This window comes from Hippopotamus amphibius, chromosome 2 (genome assembly GCF_030028045.1).
Source record: "Hippopotamus amphibius kiboko isolate mHipAmp2 chromosome 2, mHipAmp2.hap2, whole genome shotgun sequence".
NCBI lineage: Eukaryota > Metazoa > Chordata > Mammalia > Artiodactyla > Hippopotamidae > Hippopotamus > Hippopotamus amphibius.
In genome coordinates this window covers 164322986-164341755 of record NC_080187.1, presented here as the reverse complement: position 1 = coordinate 164341755, position 18770 = coordinate 164322986, and the positions used below count along the sequence as shown (strand labels likewise).

General features: G+C 37.4%; 1 protein-coding gene across 2 annotated transcripts in view; it reads left to right on the top strand.

The window, feature by feature from the left end:
* Positions 1-18770, top strand: part of AKAP6 (A-kinase anchoring protein 6) — a 551024-nt gene that overhangs the window by 150394 nt on the left and 381860 nt on the right. The window contains exon 4 of one of the 2 annotated variants that reach the window (XM_057721869.1): positions 10007-10045. The exons of the other annotated variant lie outside the window; for it this stretch is intronic. The gene's annotated coding sequence lies outside the window, so the exon portion shown is untranslated. The remainder of the gene's footprint in view (positions 1-10006; positions 10046-18770) is intronic. 2 annotated transcript variants of the gene reach the window in all.

Sequence of the window (18770 nt, the reverse complement as noted above, 5' to 3'; positions counted from 1 at the left end):
TATAGTACGAGATTGCTGGTGATAAATTTTCTCAGCTTTATTTGTCTAAAAATTTTTTATTTTTGAAAGATATTTTCACTGGTTGTAGAATTCTAGGTTGACAGAGTTCTTCTTTTACACACTAAAAATGTGATTTAGTTATCTTCTGCCTTGTAAATTTTCTTACAAGAAACCTATGATCATTTTTTATTTGTTTCTTGTTACATAAAGTATCTTTCTTTCCTCTGATTGGCTTTGAGATTATTGTTTAACATAGATTTTCAGTGGTTTGATTATGATGTGCTTTTGTGTGATTTTCTTTGTGTTTATCCTGCTTGGAGTTCATTGAGCATTTGGGATTTGTGGGTATATATTTTCTGTAAGAGACAGAAAACTTTCATGATGTCGCTGTTTTTGATTGGGTGCCAGTTATTATGAATTTTATATTGTGTGTGCTGGATTTTTGGTATTCTTTAAAGAGTGTTGAACTTTTTCTAGAAGTTAGAGGATTTGCAAATCATTTCAACATTTTAGAGTTTTATTCATAAGTTATTTTAATATTGGTCTGGAACAGCCTTTACTATATGAGTAGTTTAGTTCAATTACCAGAGTATGACTCTTCTGGAATCTCCTGAACGCCCTGTGTATTTAAGAAAGTTTCTCTGCTCTGGCTAGTGGAAGGTACAGTAATTTCCAATTCTGTGTGAGCTTTGGGAATTGTTCAGCTTACATCTCTCTTTAATTGCTATTTCCTAGGAAGTTGACTGACTTTGTGGAGTTTCATCCTATGCATACACAGATTGCATTTAACCAAACACTCAGGGAGTTCCTACTCATATTTCTGGAGCTCTTTCTCCCTGTAGCTTCCTCTTCTTTTGTGTTCTGCCCTGCTAATTTAAGCTGCCATGCCCTCTCCAGACTCCTGGTTCTATTTCCTCAATTCAGTGAGACTACCAGCTCTCTTTGAGTTCCCTCTCCCTGCAATATGGTCTGGAATTTGCCCCCAGACAGAAATCTGGGCTTAATTTTAGGGCTGATATCATTTATTTTCCTTTTTCCAAGAGTCACAGTCATGTTGATGCCAGCAGTCCAGTGGCTAAAAACCAGAGCTGAGAATAGGTTGAGGACAGGCACCAAGGGTACAAAATTTAAGAAGGTACTTACTCTCAGGACCATGAAAGTGCCTCCTTAAATTTTGAACCCTAAGCATCTTTCCTGCCTCACTCTAGTCCCAGCCCTGATGGAAAATAGTTGTCTTATGTATTTTATCCAGTTTTCTTGTTGTGTATACTAGGAAAGTAATTCTGAGCTCTGCCAATCCCTCATTGCCCAAAGTGCAAGTCTCCTGTCATCTGCATATTTAACACAACAATGTGTCATGGACATCATTTTACATTAGAGAATTTAGATATTCACCACCCTTTAAAATGATTGCCTTATATTTCATTGTGTGGATAGATTTGAGAAATTATGGAAATTAAAACTCATTTCTTAAAAAGTCTTCTCATATCAGATGTGACATTAATGTATTGCTGAAAATGAAATATGTGTGTATACATAAAGTTTTTTTCATTTAGAAATATGCTTTGTATTGAGTGTGTTAACTAAGAAGCAAGAATAGCAGATGGTTTTTCTGTATGCGTCTTGATTCATTACCTGGATGTATTGTTATTTCACAGTAGTGGCCTGGAAGTAAAACTTGTCAGTGTGGCGGTGTTCAGCATTACATTCTGGAGTATGGGGTAACCTTAATGATGAATCAAAACCACAGTTTTAAGAGATTGACAAGACATAAAAATTACTATCTTTAGGATGTCACTCAGCTGTTTCTCTTTCTCATTAAAAAAAATTCAACAGAGATAAGGGTGAAATAAACACACCAAGGTCTATCTAGTATTTAAAACAAATATAAATGAAGAATAGACTGTTTGATTATATTTCAGATTAACAACAAACTAGATATCCAAAAATCATAGTTTGTTCTAACAACTATAAAAGAAATATAGTTTTCTTTTAACTGTTATTTGTAGCTTTCATGGTGCCTTTTAATTTTTGAACCAGATATAGAAATTTTATCATTATTATTTTTAATAATTATTAGAAATTATGGAAAACCAATAAAAAATACCAGAAGGCTATACAGGAAAATGGTAAAACATCGATTTGTTCAAATGGTGGGATTTGGGATGGTATTTCTTTTCTATTATATTCATTGTTTTTAATGTAGTTTTCACATTTTTAGAGTAGAAAAGTACATTTCTATATCAAAATTCAATGGAATAACAAAATAGTAGCAAATTGAATCCAACAATGTGTAAGAAGAATTATATTCCATGACCAAATTGGATTTATCTCAGTTATGCATAGCTGGTTCAACATTTGAAAATCAATTAATGTAATCCATCACACTAACAGGCTAAAGAAGGAAAATCATATGATCATATTAATAGATGCAGAAAAAGTATTTGACAAAATGCAACACTCATTTATGATATTAAAAACTCTCAGCAAACTAGGAATAGAGTGGAACTTTCTTAATTTGATGAAGAACGTCTACAAAAAAACCTACACCCACATCATAATGGTGATGGACTAGAAGCTTTCCTGCTAACATCAGGAACACGGCAAGGATGTCTCCTCTCATCACTCCTTTTCAACATTGTAGTAGAAGTTCTAGCTAATGCAGTAACACAAGAAAAGGATATAAGAGGCATGCTGAATGGGAAGTAAGAAATAAAATTGTCTTTATTTGTGGATGATTTGATTGTCTATGTATAAAATCTGAAATGGTTTCTTGGAGCTAATAAGTGATTATAGCAAGGTTGCAAAAGGCAAGATTAATATACAGATGTCCATAAATTTCCTATATACCAGCTATGAACAAGTGGAATTTGAAAATAAAAATACAATATTATTTATATTAAGAACCCCCAAAATGAAATACTTACATGTTAACTATAACAAAATATGTACAAAATCTATATGAGAACAAAGAAGAACTAAATAAATGGAGAGGTTCCATGTACATGGATAGGAAGACTCAATTTTGTCAAGATGTCATTTCTTCCCAACTTAATCTGTATATGCAGTGCCATCCCACTCAGAATCCCAGCAAGTTATTTTGTGGATATTAATAAACTGTTTCTAAAGTTTATATGGGGAGACAAAAGACCCAGAATAGCCAAAACAATATTGAAGGAGAAGAACAAAAGAGAACTGACGCTACCTGACTTCAGTTTCAGGACTTACTAAAAAGACCTACTGTAATCAGAACAGTGTAGTATTGGTGAAAGAACAGACAAATGGATCAATAGAACAGAGTAAAGAGTCCAGAAATAGACCCACACAAATATAGTCAACTGACCTTTGACAAAGGAGCAAAGGCAATACAATGGAGCAGAGATATTCTTTTCAACAAATGGTGCTGAAATGACTGGACATCCACATGCAAAAAGAAAAAGAAAGAAAAAAAAAAAGGAATCTAAACACAGACCTTACACTCTTCACAAAGATTAAGTAAAAATGGATCATAGACCTGAGAGGTGGCTTCTGGTGCAACTCAGAATAAACTTGGCATAGAGCTAAAAAAAAAAAAGAAAAAAAAAAAAAAAAAGGAGTCATAGACCTAAAAGTTAAATGTGAAACTATAAACTCCTAGAAGATAACATGGAAGAAAACCTAAATGAACTTGGGTATGATGATGATTTTTTAGATACAACACTAAAGCTACAGTTCATAAAAGAAAGAATTGATAAGCTGGATTTTATTATAATTAAAAACTTATGCTGTACAAAGAGAATGAGAAGATAAACTACAGTCTGGGAGAAATAATTGTAAAAGATATTTCTGATAAAAGACTGTTATCTAAAGTATACAAAGAACTCTTAAAATTCAACAATAAGAAATGAATAACCTGATTTAAAAATGGACAAAAGACTTGAATAGACATGTCAGAAAAGAAAATATACAGATGGCAAATAAGCATATGAAAAGATGCCCAACATCATATGTAACCAGGGAACTGCAAATTAAAACAATAGTGAGATACCACAACTTACCTGTTAGAATGGCCAAAATCCAGAGTGCTGACAACACTGAATACCAATGAAGATGTGGAGCAGCAGGAACTCTCATGTACTGCTGGTGGGAATGCAAAACGATACAGCCACTTTGGAAAACAGTTTGGCAGGTCGTTAGAAAACTAAACTTACTCTTACCATATGATCTAGCAATTGGCTCCTTGATACTTACCCAAGAGTTGACAACTTATATCCACACAAAAACTGGCATATGGATGTATATAGAAGCTTTATTAATAAGTGCCAAAACTTGGAAGCAACCAAGATGTCCTTTAGTGGATGAATGGGTAAATAAATTGTAATACATACAGACAGTGGATTATTCAGTGCTAAAAAGAAATGAGCTATCAAGCCATGAAAAAATATGAAGAACCTTAAATGCATATTACTAAGTGAAATAAGCAAATCCTAAAAGGCTACATCCTGTATAATTCCGACTATATAACATTCTAGAAAAGGCAAAACTGAAAGGATCAGTGGTTGCAAAGGGTTAGTGGGGAAGGAGGTATGCATAGGTGGATTAGGCAGTGAAACTATACTGTCTGATAGTATAATGATGGATACATGTAATTATACATTTGTCAAGCCTGTAGAATGTACATCACCAAGAGTAAAGCCTAGTGTAAACTATAGACTTTGGGTGTTAAAGATGTGACAATGTAGCTTCATTGGTCGTAACAAATATATCACTCTGGTGCAAGATTTTGGTAGTTGGGGAGATTGTATATATGTGGGAAATCTCTACCTTTAGCTCACTTTTCCTGTGAACCTAAAACTAAAATAAAGTCTATTTAAAAGTTCAGTGTAACACTGCATAAAATTACTGAGTATTATAAGGCTAAATATGAGTCTTTGCTTAGTTTCTCTAGGAAACAAGAGCCTAAAACAAGAATTTAAGTTCTCTGTGTGAAGGTGCAAACCCAGGTGATGAGGATTGAGAATAAAAGGGAAATGAAACAAGGAAAAATGCCAAGTAAAGCATTATTGTACTGACTAGCACTTAACAGTGAGGAGCAGGTCACCCAGCAGGCGGGTATCCTTAAAGACTCCTCCAGAAGAGATGTTAGAAAGAGCTGCCCCTTCAGGTATTCCATCAAATCAGAAAGTGTCAGCTTCCCCTGAGAGGAAGCGAGAGAGTAGCACGGACATATATATACTACCAACTGTAAAATAGATAGCCAGTGGGAAGTTGTTGTATAACAAAGGGAGTTCAACTCGAGGTTGGAAGATGCCTTAGAGGACTGGGACGGGGAGGTTGGGGGGGGACTCGAGGGAGGGTGAGGGGGGGAGTTGAGGGAGGGAGGGAATACGGGGATATGTGTATAAAAACAGATGATTGAACTTGGTGTATCCCCCCAAAATAATAAATTAATTAATTAAATTAAAAAAAAAAAAAAAAGAAAGTGAAGGAGCAACCTAGTGCCATTTCTCACTGCTGTGGAGTCTTCTTAATGCATAAGATCTATTTTCATTTATTCCTAATTTATACCTGAATTATAGTTTAGTTTTTATTTTCAGTGGTCAGCTATTCGCTTTCTTATGCTTTTTCTCTTATTTGTTGCTCAGTAGTTTGACACTCATTTGGTTCTCAAGTCTTTTCATTTTCATTTTGGAGGTGGAAGAATTTTGTATACAGGAAAACGGCATCATGCAGAATCCTAGACCCTACATTTCTCAATAGAGGTGCTATCACACCCCCATCCCAGGGGGCAAAACTTGGTTGTTGTCGGGTTAAAAAAAGGTCCTAATTTTTTGATATTTAAAGCACAGGTATACATATAGTACATGTAGAGTATATCTGTGGTGGTAAAATTTTATGAGGGGTGATTTCAAAAATATGTCTAAAACCACACCTGAGGGGTGTTGATAATGAAAAACAGTTGAGAAACACTGATCTAGAGCCAGGAAAGATAATTTTTAAGAGATAAAACTGTGGTATGAACTGAGGGATTCAGAACAACTGCCTCTGTTAACACTTTATCTATGTTAATGACCATGGAAAAAAGCTGACTGTGTGAAAGTTTGGTTATTATTTACATCTTTCCTTTTGCTTTCTAGGCTGTTAATGTTTCTTTTGTTTGTTTTCTTCCTAGCCTGTTAGCTCTTGTGGCTATTATTCGTTGTTTTCCAGTGATGATTAAATTATATAAAAAGATCAGAGTCGGGATCCATTGAGTTGTTGGGTAGAGTCTGGAGTTGAGAATCGTCTGTTATGTTACGTTCCAACACAGATCAGTGCTTTCTCCTTTTTACTTATTTCTCAGGCCCTTTAAACTAATACTTCATTAGTTTAAAAAAAAAGCTAGAAACATTGGTAACCATCTGTTGTGTTTTTAACCATTCTTTTAAATAGGACTCTCTCATTCTGAATTTCCAGGGCACCTTTTACACCACTTTACTGTCCTATGGTCTTGCTTTATAAAGCCTTTTCCTTACTTCTATATTACTGTACTTCTTACCCTCCTAGCTGCAGTGTCTTAAGTCCATAGTAACTGGCATTTGGAAGATGCTCTGCAAATATTCAATAATACTTCATTAATTTACCAGATAGTGAAAATATAACACAGAGAGATACTAGAAATGATGACTAGTTTAACATTTATGTGAAATATTTTTCTAGGTGAGATGCTTTGCTATAGCTGAGTGAGAAGCAGTTTTGTGCAGTAAAACTGTTTTCTTCTCAACCTGTTTTTCATTATCAACACCCCTCAGGTGCTGTTTTTTTTTGTAATCAGCCCTCATAAAATTTTACCACCACAGATATACTCTGCATGTACTTATATGTATATCTGTGCTTTAAATATCTGTGCAGTAAAAGGAGAAATCCTGCCAGGTTTAGGTATGCTTATCTGTGCAACTGGGTATTTTTAGAAACATTTTCCTCTACGAAATATTAATTCAAGTATTCCAGAATTTGAACAAGCTGTCGTATAATTTTCCTCCATCCTTCTGAAGAAAATTTCTTCCCCCAAAGAAAAGACTTAAACCGTAATTTCTATGAGCTGATATAGAATGGTTTCCTTGGTATAATAAGTGACAAAAACAAAGTGTAAATGACTATCTATACTATGGTGCCTTTCATGTAAGAAAGACAGGCAAAAAAGAAAATATTCATTTGTGAAAAAAGAAATACAGGATGGATAAAACAGAAACAAATGAGACTGGTTATATAGAGAGGGAGAGGGGGAAAAAGTGTGTGCGTGTGTTGGGGGGTACAAAGAGAATGGAAATGGAATAGATGAAGGGGGGAGTGACTTCTCTGAATATACCTTTCTCTATAGTTCTGACTTTTAGAACCATGTTAATGTTTTATTGACTCAAAAAATCATCTAGGATGTGGGGAAACTCACAATAGAATATAAAAAAAAAACTTAACAATTACACATGAATAACATAACCACAGTGAATGGGATAGAGAAGGAAAGAATTAATCTAAGCACCTCTGGAAAACCAGTTTTAACTATATATTGTAAGGTGACAGACTAAAAGGACTGCGTGCATATAATGTTCTCGGTTAACAGCTTGTTTGTTCACAGGGGTGCGGGTTAGCAATTTTAAATTGATAATGGATGCTAAAACTAGTAGACGGAAGTATTTGCATAATCTCAAATTATCTCTCCACGAAACATTATTAATTTCAAAGAGAAAAATAGTATCTTTATAGTGGAGAAACCTAGCAGACATCCCTTAACTAAATGATCAAAGTTAACATCATCAATAATTATTGACTTATTGACATCATGTGTCTCTGCTATCATACGCTGAAAAAGGTACAATATCAAATCTATGGTATTCTTGCCAAAAATGCATAACCTGAATTTAATAACGAACAAACATAAAAAAAAAAAAAACAAATTGAGGGGCATTCTACAGAATAACAGGCCAATACTCTTCAAAATTGTCATGGTCGTAAAAGAAAAAGACTTAAGAACTGCTCTAGGTTGGAGGAGACTAAGGAGACATGACAGATAAGTACCTTGTATGATCTTGAACTGGACCCAGACTGGAAAAAGGACATCAGTGGGACAAGTGGCAAAATTTGAATCATGTTTGTAGATTAGTTAATAAAATTTTATCAATGTTTATTTTCTGATTTTGACAGTTGTACTGTGGTTATGTAAGATAACATTTGGGGAAACAAAGGGAAGCGTTTACTGGAATTCCTTGTACTATGTTGCAACTCTTTTGTAAATTAAAATGAAAAGTTAAAGTTAAAATTTTAAAAAATTTAAATTTAAAAAACTAAAAAGAAAAATTGCAGCAGGAAGAGATTTAAGGAGAAATATGGGTTCTAGTCCTCTTATTGGCTATTATTATTTCTCGGTGTGACTAAATGATAAAAAGGGAGAATGCTCTTTAAGAAAAAGGTACATTCATAAAGACTTGAGATTTGTCATGTGTTTAAAATTCTAACTGGCAGAGTTAAATATATGAGTAAATAATAGAATGAGGTGTGGAAATTAAGTGGAAAGGAAATTTTTTAAAAAGAAATCATGTAGAAAATATCTACCTTCAGCCAGGTTCCTAGGTTTCAATTACTGCATATTTAAAATCAATGATAACCACCAAGCACTCTCATCTACAGAGTCATGTTAAATGATTATACGTAACACAGGTGCACGAATTCTGCTTACTCAAGTATGAAACTGACAGCTGGTAGTGTAACATTTATTAAAGTGATCTTTGAGCAGTAGGTGGAATTGAAAGCCATTTGTTAGTGGTATTTCAGAAGTTTCTGATGCTGTTCTTCCAAGATCATTTTCTAATGTTATCATCAAGGAAGTTTACTGAGCTTTTATGATGTGTTGCGTACCACCCACAAGGGATACACTGTGCTTCCTTGAGAAAATATTCTAAATTTCCAAAGATTTTGGAGTCCAAAGGAGTCTGGCAAATATATCATAACATTAGGGAGATAAAGGTCCAAAACTGGGGCCACGGGGTGGTCTTATAGTTCTACAGAGTGAGATGAAACATCAGAGTCAGAGTTTCAAAAAGAATAGAATAAATGTAGGGTCACTGATGCATGATAGCAAACAGACTAGAGAGCAGTCAAGGTGACCTAGCTTGGAGAAATTTATATTTACATCACACAGTAGTTCTTTTTCTCTTCTCTACACCTGAATGCAAACACCTACATACACACGCAGATACCCCTGAACTTGACTGCACCATATTTATTTGTTGCATGTGTTTCGTTTTGCTGGGGTGACCTTTGGTTCTAGTCAACTGAAACATGTAGTTTTCTTAATTTGGATTCTGTTGTTTAGTTGGAGAAGCAGTTCCTGTAGGTATGGCTTTATTTTTATATAAAATCTCTATATTATTCTCATTCTTAGAAACTGAAGGAAAAGGACGAGAAAGATCCCTGTCTCTGAAAAATTGTGGGGCAAAACAAATTGTTCATGTGAAGAATCATCATTCAGTGGACCCTGGTATAAGCTAGAGCCACCTTCGTTTCCTTTCTAGGGTCTTGGTTACCACAAGTTAGGAGTTGATTTCAGGAATTAAGTAGTGATGACATTAATCTAGAGCTGCTCTCACCTTTTCCAACCAGGCACTCAGAACAGATCCTGTTCATACCTACTATATACAATCATGGGAAACCTAGGCATGTGTTCTGTCCCCATTAGGCTAAATATAACTCTGTTCCCTTTCTTCTACACCTCTGAAAGCACATGAGAAATGATAGTAACAGGCTTATAGTGATAACCTTGAACTTGCTCTCATTTATTAAGTGGTGAGTTATTTGCATATTCTATTTTATTATTAGTAGCAAGTTACTTTCAAAATACCTCAAAACAGTTGTGTTTTGAGCCCCCAGACTGAACTGGAGCATTCTGCCGTGGGCAAGTGTGCTGCTTTGTTATACAGATGAAATGCTATGTTATCTATGTTGGCGTCTAAGGATTGGCCTGAAACACATTTTCTCCTTATTTACCTTTCAGAACCTTTCTGGAGTATCACCTGCATCCTTCATCTCTCAGGTGGGTTCATTGCTTTGGTGTGTCCAGTCAGTGTGGGCATGTGTCTGTCATTGCCCATCGCACCCTGCGTCGTGTGCTTTGGTTCTCACGTCTGTCTCTCCACTTCACTGTGGGTCCTAGAGATGAGGACGCACCCTCATTGTGTCCCCTTGCTTACACTGTGCCTGGCTTAGAGTTGCTGCTCTGATTAATATCGAGTAAGCTATGGAAATAGCTCTATACATTATTTGTGAGTGAAATATGTCATTAATTATAGTACATATTCATATCACATTGAGGAAATGGCCAGAAGACCTCAGCTATTCACTAGAAAATTGTATTGTTAGGGGTAGGAGAAGAAGAATGATGGGAGAAGAAACAAAAAGGAAATAGTTCTTGTTTTTCACTTAGCCCCTGAGTTTGCCTGTGAGACTTGATAAATTTCCCTCCAGACTAATTCAATGCTAAAGGCTGGAGTTTGTGGTCTTGGCTTGCCAGCTTCATGATATTTAGCTTTAACTGTTGTGTCAAGAACAGATGACTTCCCTTACTAAGAGGATGTTCTTGGAAATGAGCTGACACGTATCAGTCATTTCTCCTTTCTCCTCCCTAGTTGAACCCTGATTTCTTTTTGACATCCACCTTCTACATGGGGGTGTGGGGAGCTGACTCCACCCCCAGATGCAGTAATAGGCCTGACTGGTCAATCCCATCCTTCCTGCCAGTAATTGGTTCAGGAGTGACTTCATGTTGCAATTTGGATCCGTGATAAAAGAGAAGAAGGTGTGTTGGAGACTTCTGGGAAAGTTTTCCTTCACTCTTTTGGGAGTTGCCAGAAGTGAGCCCTCTCTCTTGCACTAGAGGCTTTTGTGTGCAGATGTGAGACTGAACTGCTGCACCATCTCACTGGCAACCTCAGAGGAGAGCAGAATTAATTGAATTCTGGGGAAACCAAGCCAGGGCTAGTGGATTCGGTCAACCAGGAAACCTACCCTATGCTAGTTTTCCAGTTACATGAGCCAAGAAATTTTTTCATTATTTGAGCTAGTTTGATAAGTGTCTGCTGTGACTTGCAGCCAAAAGTGTTAACAACTTGTTAACAAAACAAAGCAAAACAAAAAAATTCTCTAGTTTTGAAAAGGTGGAAAGTGGAAACGATGCAAGACAGTTTGGCAGGTAGGAGAGCTTTAAGGAAGTAGCTCCCTTAGACCAGTGCTTCTCAAACTTGAGCATACATTAGAATCACCTGAAGAACTTGTTAAATTGATGAGATTCAGTCCCAGAGCCGCTGATTCCTTAGCTCTGGGTGAAGCCTGAGAATTTTCTTTTCTAACAAGTCCCCCAATGGTGCTGATGCTGCCAATTCAGGGACCACACTTTGAGAATCACTACCTTAGACTTCCAAGTATTCTGCCTTTTCTGCCAGGATATCTAAGAGTCGGGGCAGGGCCACGGTGCCAAGAAATGAGCTCTAGCTGTTTCCGGAGGAGCCACCGAGTGCCTCAAAGCAGGTAAACCTGCATAATGGGACACCTTACAATTGTAGTCATCTTTTTTTTCACTTGGTTTTTTTTTCCTTCCAGTTTTATTGAGATATAATTGACATAGAGTACTGTGTAAATTTAATGATTTGACTTACATACATCATGAAATGATTTTCACAATAACTTTAGTGAACATCCTTTATCTCATATAGATACAAAATTAAAGAAATAGAAAAATACATTTTTCCTTGTGATGAGGTGGTCTTCTTAAATGAACCATATACTTCATGGGGAGAGGGTTTGTTCCCCAGAGGATTTTAACACGCAGCTCTAAACAGGCCGTAGGACTCAACAACGCTTGATTAACTTACTGGAAGGAAAATGCTATCTGCCAAGCGTTTGTGGTTGGATGTTTTAAGAGGAGAGTTGGTACAACGCAAGGAAGGCTGAAACTAACCCAGGGTGATGATTATGTAAATAAGAGCTCACCTAGTTGCTAAGAAACTAGCAACTTGTACGTTAGGGAAAGGGCAACACTGAGGTTTCCTCTTCAGAAGTCTTAGGCTTCTGGAGAGGAAAACTAATCACCTGTTACTTTCTACTTTTCGTACTAACCACAAAATAAATATCGGATACTGCTCTACTAGTCTGGCAGTGGTGCTTTTGCTTTCAAGTGTTTACTCCCTCTGTAGACACATCCACTCTGAGTTTATAATAAAGGAGACCTTTGTGTTACAGATAGATGACAAATGCTGACTTTCTAAGAGAAGAGAACCTTCCTGTGCTTTTCATAGCTTGCATTCAGACGAATAACTGCTTCTTAAATAAGGAACATAATTGGTGTTTGTGCAAGGGCCTGGAGTACGTCTCTGCTTTCTTTCCAAGCAGCAAACGGTGGTCCCAAATGCATTGAGGCTCAGCCTCTCTCCTATGACGGAAGGAAATCTGTGGTGGGCAGGCGTGAGGCCTTCTCCCTGGCAGGGAGGGAGCTGCCGCTTCCTCCAAGCCTCTGCTGAAACCAGGTGTTTGTTCTCCCTGAGGCAGGGTCAGGCAAGGGCTTCTTGGCTTTAAGTCGCCCTTTTGCGGTTCTTTTGGTGTCAGGTTTGCCAAGTGATTCACACGTTGTGGAAATGCAGGGAGGAATGTGAAGGAGTGGCCTTTCCCTTAGCCAGGAATGGATTAAGACAGAAACATCAAATTTGATGAGCATGGTTTGATGAAATCCCCTTGCTTTTCAGCTATCCGCTTGATCTATACAGGCCTCTCCCAAGCTTTCAGGCTTCTTTCAGGCCTAGGCAGCAGAAGGGGTGGGGCAGTCTCTGTGAATAAGTACATTTGTGATGATTACGAAACTGCAGGCCTGCACAGCAGCGTTTCTCCAACTCTGGAATTGACTTTGTATTTGGTACAAATTGACAGTACTCTGCAACTTGCATTCTTCCCTTTTTATATTTCTGCAAGTTATTAAAAATAAATTTGAAAGGAAATGCTCCTCATTTAGGGAGTCAGAGCAAAAAGCTGTGTTTGATAAAGAAGACTCACTCTGATAGGCAGAGGTTTGAGTTTAATATGGTACTTTCTGAAAAGTTTGCCTTTGTTGTGAAATAACATAAATATAGATATTAAACTGAAATGTTAAACTCTGATAAAGAAGTCCTGCAGAGCAAGAGATTTCACAAAGGTTTTCATCAAACTTTCCCTCCATATTCTCACAAACATCACCAATCATTTAACTATTGTTCACCTTCTCACCCTGTTACAGCAGGAGACAGGGAAGAATCTCTCTGTGTCGTGGTAGAGGTAGGCATTGGATACCTTTTAAAGCAGGGCATTTTGGTGATTCCCTGCTTAGATCCTCAAATGCTTAATGGAGCAATGAGATTAACTTTAAGCTTCCCTAGCTTCTCTGACAACTATTGTAACCCAGGATGATTTCTCAATGAGGTCATACATTTCTTGTTAAGAATAAGGGGTTGGAAATTTCCCTATTGTATATCTTTTTCAAATCCACTTGGTTCTTTTACTTTTGATAGTATCTTGTTCGTTTCTGATATTTTTAATTCTTTTACTTTTAAAAATAATTTAAAACCTCCTGTCCTGATCATTCTATTATGTGAAGTTCATATTTGTTGTTTCTGCTGACTTTTCAGCCATGGTGACATGTTCCTTCAGGTTTTGTGATTTAGGATTGTCAGCTTGTGTCTGTGAGAACCCTGTGTGGCTTGAGATGAGGATGTGTCTTTACAAAGAGGCTTCCTGTTTTCTTCAGCCAGGACCTCAGGAGCAGTGACAATCTGGAAACCAGTTTTTATGTTACTTTCTCTACCTGGGATTTATCACCCTTAAGGTAGTATAAATCCATATCTCAAACCCACGTGGGGATAGGCCTGTTGTTACAAATTATCAGGGGAGTTTTTTTCTTTTAGAGTTCAGCGTGAAGTAGAGGAGGTTCCTGTCCTTCCTTTGTAGATAGAGCTGTTTTTCAGTCCACCTGTCCTCAGAGAGTATAGCCCTTCTGGGGTCCTGTCTTAACATAAGAATCTTAGTTCTATCACCCCATCTTGTGGCCATCAAGTATCATTTACCTACAAGCCTCTTTGTTCCTGAGAATGACAATGACCTCTGTCTACAGTAACAGAAACTTGTGTACCTATTTTTAAGATTTCTCTTTGTTTTGGGCCTTTGGGGGTTTCCTCTCCTTTCCTAAGAGAGAAAAGTGTCTGTTGTATTTCTGGGCCATCTCTTGAGGCGTGGTTGACTCTGGACTCTAAGAAGTAGTTAAGAACCCTCCTCAGGGAAGCCTCACAAAAGATGAAATTTCTTGGACCCAAAAAAGACTGTAGATTTGAGGATATTTCTCTGGTTAATTTTCATTTAAATGTGACTATCAAGGAGTTTAGAGTCTCCCTAGAATGTAGAGGTATGGGCTAGGGCAGCCTCTATCTTTCAGCTCCGGCATAATGGAATGAAAACTAGATTTAGAAATAGAAGACCTAAGTTCAGATCTTGACTTTGCTATGTAAAATTGGATGAGTTAAATTGCTTGAGCTTCCATTTCTGCATCTATAAAATGGAGACAGTAATACCTGACAGAGATGTTGTGTAGAGTTAATGGGTATAGTGAAGGTAAAAAAAAAAAAAAGTTGGAATGGAGCAAGCATTCAAAAATGCTAGTTGAATATAGCTCTTTGGTCATCTTAATGGTTGTGGTCTGCCTCAATTGCTGATCCCTCGACCAGTGTTGTGGTCATTGTGGTTGGAAATTCAACACCCATTCTACTCTAGTCTAAACTAGTGGTTCACAAACTTCAGTGCATCTGAATCACCTGGAATTCTTGTTAAAACACAGATTGATGTGCCCCAACTCAGAAGATTCTGATTCAGTAAGTCTGGAGCTAGTCCTAATAGTTTGCATCGTTCCCAGATACCACTGATGGTTCGGGGACTGCACTTTGACAACCACTCATGGTAATCCTGTTCTTTCCACTGGTTATTGGTTTAGGAAGGGGCACATGGTCTGCATCTGCTGGAAGAGATCCAAGGGGAAGTCTCCTTTGAGCTTCCAGGAAAGATTCCCTCAATCCTGAGAAAAAGAGGAAAGGCTGGCCCTGTTTTTCCTCTGGCCACTGTGTTAGGACATGATGCTTAGAATTGCTATAGGCATCTTGCCTTCATCCTGAGGATGAAGCCAGCTAGGGTAGAGAGCAGAGTCAAGAGAATCCCAGGGTAGCAGAGCTGGAATCCTGATAGCTCCTTCTCAGCTAGGCACTACCCTGCTTCTGTTATTTATTATGTGAGGTATTATATAAAAGGAAAAAGCTTTTTAAAATTTCTGAATACACTTTGAGTCAGAGTTTTCTGGTTGTTTACAACATCAGATATTCCAAGTGATGCAGCCATTGTATTAGTTTTCTAGGTCTTATTCTCACTACCCCCAGCTATAGTGTCAAAGTATGAGTTCATTTAAAATTATGCTTTCATTTCTTTTTTTGATCTACTAGTTTCTATCTTCTTTTTAAAATTTATTTATTTATTTGTTTATTTTTGACTGCTTTGGGTCTTCACTGCTGTGCACGGGCTTTCTCTAGTTGTGGCGAGTGGGGGCTACTCTTTGCTGTGGTGTGCAGGTTTCTCATTGCAGTGACTTCTCTTGGGGAGTGTGGGTTCTAGGCATGCGGGCTTCAGTAGTTGCGGTGCGTGGGCTCAGTAGTTGTAGCTCTCGGGCTTAGTTGCTCTGCAGCATGTGGGACCCTCCCTGCCCAGGGCTTGAATCTGTGTCCCCTACATTGGCAGGCAGATTCTTAACCACTGTGCCACCAGGGAAGCCGGATTTACTAATTTTCTGTGATACTTTCTTCTCCACTTTACCTCACTCTCCCACCCTCCAATTTTACCCAGTCCTCTGGGAATATACTGTAACACTATCAAAACTGTGAATCTCTTGAAAGGAGGCAACTGCTCCAAACTTGCATCTCCTTTGCACATGTGGGACTGCAGTATCCATTTCTGGTTGAATGCATGATGACAATTATACTGAATATCTTCTTCCTTGTATTCTATTTCTATACATTGTTATTTTCTGGCGACCCTAGCTAATTAGTAACTTAATCTGTGTCCTTCAGACTTTAATTCCAATCTCTAGAATTTCCCAATCAAGTCAACATTGAATCTACCACAATTTCAAATATACCCTGTCTTTCTGTGTGGAATTTTTGCTGGAAAGAATTGCAGCAAGAATCAAGGCCGTGTGATGCAAATGCCTGAATCCTGAATCGTGACCAGTGTTGCAAAGAAAAGAAAAAGGGAACTCTCTAGGGAGTTGAGCCATCTCAGCACCTCCACATGGAGTCTGAGAAAAGGAACAGTGATTTTTTCCCCCCTTCTTTTTAATCCTAGTTTGGACAGCTTCTTTATTCAGAACATCAAGGACTGTTGACAGTTGAATGAAAAGAATGGGGGCTCATGGATTGCTAATGAGATAGAAAACCACCTCAGCATCAAAATAAATTTCTATCTGTTGGCTCCTCTGGCTGCGGGGAGATGAGTTAAGAGCTGCAGCCAATTTCTGTTGGCAAGTATCCTTATCCTGGTGAACAGAGGGATGCACCATTTAGTTGGCTTCTGAGAGGAAAGGCCAAGGGCTGCCAGTTGTGTGCTGTTCTCCAGCAGATAGCTGGGCTGAAGTGAGCATGTTGGTACTGATGTGGCAGGAAGCACATTAGCTGGTAGGAGAATAAGGTTCTTAACAGTTGTGGCTAACACGTAATATTGCTCGTAAAAGTAATTTTCTTAGCCTACAAATTCAGGCAAGCGTTAAAAGGAAGAAATCTATTATTTTCTGATATCAAATGACATTTCTCACCACCTCTCCAATCCTAATCATTTCTCTAGACCACATCATATCCCAAGTCTTCTTTTAAAGCCTTGCCTGACAACCAGGCTAGAAGTAATATTTCTTTCTTCTGACTCCCTAGAGAAGTAATGACCGTACTCTTATCCTGTCTTACTTTGTAAACTTGATTATGCAGCTCTTTGAAAAAAGGGGTATATAATATATCTTATATTTTCCACACAAGATTCAGCACAGTGCTTTGAATGTAGAAGTCACCCAGTAAATATTGGTTTGTTGGTTGATTCTTTTTTTTTTAAATGAAGTATACAGCACTGTAGCCTTAGAACTCATCTAAGAAGAGAGTTTTCTCACATAGGGCCTATGGATGGGCAGCAGGGCTTCTACAAACTCCCTGAAATCGAATGCAAAGTAAATATGTTCTGGGGAGAGGGACCATAGTTGTCAACAGGTTGACAAAGGGGTTCTTGATTCCCTCCTAAATGATGAGAATTACTGAGCTAGTTTACTCATTTTCTTTTCTCTTGACAAAACTAGGCCCAAATGCCATATCTATGACTTCACAAATATTATGGTAGTAAGGGTTCTCTGAGATGCCTCAGTTCTCATTTTTAGTTATTATTTCTGAAAGAGAAGCAAAAATTAAATGGAATTCATGTGCTGTGATAAGCTGATTTTATTTTTTGATTGCACACCAATAAAAGGACTGTCTTCCCAAGTTCCCGTAGAGATGGTGTATCTTGGTGGTTATATATATGGGTGCTAAGCCAGATGGCCTACACTTGAATCCCAGTTCTGTCACTTACTAGCTGTGTGACTTTGGACAAATTACTTAAACTCTCTGAATCTCAGTTTCTTCATCTGTAAAATGGGACTAGTAATAGTGATCTAATTCTTGGGATTGCTCTGAAGATTAAATGAGTGAATGCATGTAAAACGTTTAAAACTGTGCCTTGCACATGTAGTAAGCATGATGTGTTAGCTATTTTTATTGCTATTGTTGTTCAATTCTATCTCTCATTTTGATCAGTTCAAATTAGTTATGGTAATTGTGTCTTCAGTGGCCCTCTCTATCACCAGATTCTCTCCTGAGTAATCACACTAGAGTCAGACCAGACTGATGAATTGCTTTGCAGAAATCATGTAGTTTTTCTCTTTACCAGGTATAATTCTGTTTTCTTGTTTGAGTTTGCTTGGCACTCTGAGGTCAAGTCCTCACACTATGAGAGTATTTCAGTCATTTTAAACATTACAAGGGCAGAGAATAGAAATCCTTTGAATTTCAGTGAATGTGCCTTTTCTCCCATAAAATTTTTTTGAAAATTATTAACAAAAATGTTTTCATTCTAAGAAAAACTTTAGAGTGTTTTAGTCATGATTTTAGTTGCTGTTAACTTGGAAAAGGATGAAATGAAATGCAAACAGATTAAAGTCAGTACTGCCTGGAATTAATTCTTCCCATTAGCTTTAAGATTAGCCCTTTCAAAATGATGAAAGATTTTGATTAATCCCAGAATGTATAAATTTAATTTTTAGAGATGGTATGACTGGTGAGCTCTTAGCTCCCACTTATGGGAGAAGCAGAAAAATAATAAAGTAATTTTTGTGGAGGGAGGGGTTGTGCTAAATGAGGCAGTTTTCCCAGTGTTATTTATGAGGTGATTGGCAAATATTTGAGAAGGGACGTGATGTATAGAGGCTGTGCTGCAGCGATTTCTCAGCTAAGTGCACAACTACTTTTCCCTGGATGTTGAAACTGTAATTAAACAACTGATATCAACTACTCAACTCCCAGGATCCTAAGACTCTATGGAATTAGAATATACATATTTAAGGAGGAGAAAAATTTCCACTTGAGGTCTAGGATAATGAAGAGTTGTGATGGAGATTGGGGTTCTAAGGAGTAAGAATA